This window comes from Portunus trituberculatus, chromosome 42, assembly GCF_017591435.1.
Source record: "Portunus trituberculatus isolate SZX2019 chromosome 42, ASM1759143v1, whole genome shotgun sequence".
Lineage (NCBI taxonomy): Eukaryota > Metazoa > Arthropoda > Malacostraca > Decapoda > Portunidae > Portunus > Portunus trituberculatus.
In genome coordinates this window covers 6427501-6432500 of record NC_059296.1, presented here as the reverse complement: position 1 = coordinate 6432500, position 5000 = coordinate 6427501, and the positions used below count along the sequence as shown (strand labels likewise).

The window sequence follows — 5000 nt, the reverse complement described above, 5'->3', positions numbered from 1 at the left end:
AGTCGCTGCTTGTCCTTCCCATCTTAGTCTACGTATATCCAGTCTTACTACAGACACTCTATTGAGATACTTCTGGCTACACCTCCACCTCTTGCATTTCAAAACGAAGTGTAGTACAGGAGGAGAGAAAATACATCACTAGGGATAAAGAAGAGAAACATGACATTACTGGGAGAGAATAGGAGAATAAGTGTTAGATTAAAAAGGAGAGAAAAAAAAAGAGAGAATCAATTTACTTAACTCTCTACTACTACTACTACTACTACTACTACTACTACTACTACTACTACTACTACTACTACTACTCCACCACCAATATTATTCGTCGACTAAAAGATAAAAAATAAAAACTACAGTAAGGAAATAACATGATAAATAGTAGATACATAACTTTGATGAATTTCATAAGAACGGTGGAAAACAATCAGATAAATACACAAATAATAAACAAACTCACAGAATCACGGAGACTTAAAAAAGAAAAAAATGAAATGAGAACAAGGAAAAATTACACACACACACACACACACACACACACACACACACACACACACACACACACACACACACACACACACACGTACCACGACCACCACCACCACCACCACCATCGTTTTCTATTGTAGTCCCTCCCTTTGGTATAACTTGAAAAAAAAGGAGTCACTCTTCCCTGACTGAAAACTGCATTTGGTCTCCCCTCCTCGTGTCCCTTTTTGGTGAGGTCGGAGGCTGGAATTTTTCTCTCTCTCTCTCTCTCTCTCTCTCTCTCTCATCACCATCATCATCAACATTACCCATTCCCATTAATCTCTATACTGTCACTGTCACTATCTTCATCATTACCGCACTACTACCATCATCACCACCACCACCACCATTATCATCACTATAGCTGCAGTAATCACCATCATCACCATTGTTGTCAGCTTCTTGTCTCAAACACGACAAAATACAGTCATTGTAGATAAGATAAACCCCGTCAGCGCGCGCACACACACACACACACACACACACACACACACACACACACACACACACACACACACACACACCCCTCCACTGATCGAGTCGTTTAGGTCCATATTCAAAAAACGCTTAGCTCTCTCACCACGACTATTTCCAAAGGCCACAGAGATGATGAACGAGAATTTCAATAGTGTTTCTCCAATCATTAATGTAGAAATCTTGTCAATCTACCCTGAAACCATGAAAACACCTCAAAAAATTTGTGTAAATTTCAATAAATTCTTTTGAAGTAATGGAGGTGAAGCACAGAAGTGTTTGGGAATACGAGTCTTACATGAAGGGACAGAACAAGAAGCTACACGGCACTCATACAGCCAAGCACGTTTACCGATAGTCTGGCGGCGCGAGGCGTGGATGAGTCGTGAAGGATGGGGCGGGGTGGGATGGCAGATGGGGGGCAGGTGGGGTGTCGGGTTGAACTATGCAACAGGTAGGAGATTCAGTATCCAATTTTCTAATTCACGAGGGAGAGGAAGCAAGAAGACGGGAAAAAAAATATCTCTCGACGAGGATGGGATTCGAACCCACGCACGGAGACCGTATTGGATTAGCAGTCCAACGCCTTAACCACTCGGCCACCTCGTCTTCGTATGTACTACACACACAGATATGAACTTGCATGGATGACTGGATGTTATTTTATGTCTTTTTCTGAAGATTCTACCGTAAATAAACAAATCTCTACTTTTATTGCGTCTCTACCTCAACCTCTCGCGGCGCGGGGAGGCGAGGAATGCAGCGACGAGGCCTCTGACACGCACCCCTCCCGCAGTGACGCCACGAACAACTGCACGTGACGTCACTTGGGTTGGGCTTGAAGTGACGGGATGTCCTGGAGGGGAGGATGTGACGCTCGCTGTACATACCTGGCCCACCGCTGCTCATGGTGAAGGAAGGCCCATGACAGCCGCTCCTCCACCACCATCACCACCACCACTGCTCTACCCTGACTCCCCGTACACTCGTTTTTTTTCTACCAGTAATCCCTGTTCCCTAACCTCTTCCTAGTAGGGTTCAGGGGATAACATCAATTACCTGGGCTATTCATCTTCAGTAACTTCCCTTCCCTAGCCACTAACAAGGCCTCTCTCTCTCTCTCTCTCTCTCTCTCTCTCTCTCTCTCTCTCTCTCTCTCTCTCTCACTAATTAAGTACAGCCTCCTAGTCCCGTCTACGATTTCACTGGACTGTCTGAAACGTAGGTAGGTAGATGGGCTTGCTATTCAGGGCTTGTGTGTGTGTGTGTGTGTGTGTGTGTGTGTGTGTGTGTGTGTGTGTGTGTGTGTGTGTGTGTGTGTGTGTGTGTGTGTGTGTGTGCTTGCACACACACACACACACACACACACACACACACACACACACACACACACACACACACACACACACACACACATGAAAAACGAATTAATCCCTCTGAAAGAGAGAGAGAGAGAGAGAGAGAGAGAGAGAGAGAGAGAGAGAGAGAGAGAGACCTACAGGCAGCTAGGGTGTGTAGGCCATTGTTCCTTATAGGCAGTTTTCTAACGTGGGTGTAAGAGGGTGACTTAATTAAACAATCTTTCATCTTCAACTGACAGATAAACAAATAGCATAAACACCCAAAAAAAACAAATAACCATAAAAGCTGAGACCATCCAACCATCCAGCCAATCCTAATCCTTCCTATAATAATAATTCTTCCATAACCTCAACGTTTCTTCTTCCTCCTCCTCCTCCTCCTCCTCCTCCTCCTCCTCCTCCTCCTCATCCATCTCCTCCTCCTCCTCCCCCCATATCAGTCTTCCCAGTCACTAGAACATTTCCCTTATAATATATTCAGCCATCTCATTTCACTACGTCCCTCATTCCTATGCTCCATCATTCCACTGGCTCACATTCATCTCTCTCTCTCTCTCTCTCTCTCTCTCTCTCTCTCTCTCTCTCTCTCTCTACCCGTCTACTGGTTCTTCAATGTACATAACCATATTCTGAAACAGTGCCACGCATCTCAAGTATCCAAAAATTGAAGTTACAAGGCATTTTTAAGTTTTTATTTTTTTATGGGGTAATCTTCTAGAGTCCTTTCTCGGTCTTATTACTAATCCATTATCTTTCTTTCTCATACGCTTTTAGACAATCAAAATGTGAATATGTGGGGAGGAAGAACTGTCACCGTTCTTAACCCTTCAACACTGAGAAGCAGTTTTACCTTTATTTTTTTTGGGTATGATTAGACGATTTTCTTTGCATTAGGAAGGGTCTATGGAGATCAAAATATCAGTGGCCAGAGTCTTTACTATTCTAATCCCAACATATGTTTCTGAAGCTGTATAAAATCGTCAAATAGAAAGCAGAATTTATATGCAAACACGTCCTGGTACTGAAGAGATTATGGAGGGTACAGAGGGAGCGAAGCCTACGTTCAGGTTAGGTTAATTAATGTGAGATTAGATTGGTGTTCTTTACGTGATGTGAGGGAGACTTGGCACCCTCGCTTAGAACAGATTAGATTAGATTAGATTTTCTCACCTGAATCCATCATTACGGTCAGCGCTTCTCCCTCGCCTTATATTTACGTTTTAGGCGTATTTAATCACTTCAGTACCATGCCCCGTTCTCGTATTCATTCTGGTTACTATTTGGCAATATCACATAGCTTTAGAAACTTATGTGGGGATTAAAATAGTGAAGACTCTGGCCTTTAATATTCTAACCTCCATAGACCCTTCCCCAACGTAAATAAAACCATCTAATCACACCCCATGGTAAAAATGCTTCCCAGTACTGACGGGGTTAAAGGCATAAGCGAGAGAATGTAAGAGAATAGACAAGAAACAAGACCGGAAAAGGAGTCTAGAATATTTCCATGGTCAAAATAGTCGTGATGGGAGAACACAAACTTTCGAAATGAGGTGCACAGAAAGGGCGTCGCCGTTCCTTGTTGACTACTGCTCGTGTTTAGGGCTGGCAGCTCGGCACATGCGCACATACTCACGCACGCACATCAACACTCAAACACGAATACGCAGAGAGAGAGAGAGAGAGAGAGAGAGAGAGAGAGAGAGAGAGAGAGAGAGAGAGAGAGAGAGTTTGCATGTTTTCTCCTTATTTAATTCTTTTCATATTTTATTTTATTATATTTCAGTTTAGTTTTTTTTTCGGGTTACCGCCCCCCACACACACACACCAAGAAATATGCTCAATACACCAAAGCATCGAAAAGAAAACACCACTCGCTTCATTATTAAACTCAGACAATATTGTTAGCCATACCACAGTTTCCTCGCACATTGAACTTCACCAAATATTATAAAAAAAAAAACATGCTAAAACTGAAACACGAACAGTAAAAAGGAAACAATGAAGTGAGAATTTAACATGGAAAAAGTGGGGCCGGAGATGGGGAGGGTTAAAGGCTCGCGAGCTAGCCTACCCCCTCACCACCTCCCTCCCCAGGATATCAAAGCTCCCGCCAATTTTGCCACTGGCTAAATATACCTAATACCTAAAATCACACCTCCTCCACCTCTCAGCCTCACTCCTAGGGCATTCCAGTGTCCACCCTATACTCACCACCTTCCTGAGTAGCCGAAATCTCCCGGAACACCACCAACATCACTACCACGACCACCTCTTCCGTCCAAACCACAATTCCTCCACCTCTCAGCCTCACTCCGCGGTCTCTACAATATTCACTACATACTCACCATCTTTTCCTGAGCAGCGAAGTCCCCCGGGAAGCCTCATTTATCATTAATGAAGACGAATTAACACGCATGATTCAACACAAAGTAAACACATACTCAGCGCGCGCAACCCGGTACATCTCTGACTCGACATCAACAAGTGTCTTCAGCTCACTTGCCTCAGTTGCCTGCTGACTGACGGCCCCAATGAAAAGGAGGAATTTGTGAACTATTATAATATAAGATTACTTTACCGCAGCTGATTTTAGGAGAGAACTATACGAAGAAAATAATAGGGATATACAAATGA

The 5000-nt window shown here is 43.6% G+C and overlaps 1 protein-coding gene and 1 non-coding gene across 4 annotated transcripts in view; one reads left to right on the top strand and one right to left on the bottom strand.

The window, feature by feature from the left end:
* LOC123517773 (soluble guanylate cyclase 88E-like) overlaps window positions 1-5000 on the top strand; it is a 172869-nt gene that overhangs the window by 115706 nt on the left and 52163 nt on the right. The window lies entirely within an intron of this gene.
* Trnas-gcu lies at window positions 1530-1611 on the bottom strand. The gene has a single exon. It is a non-coding gene; the product is annotated as a tRNA-Ser (tRNA).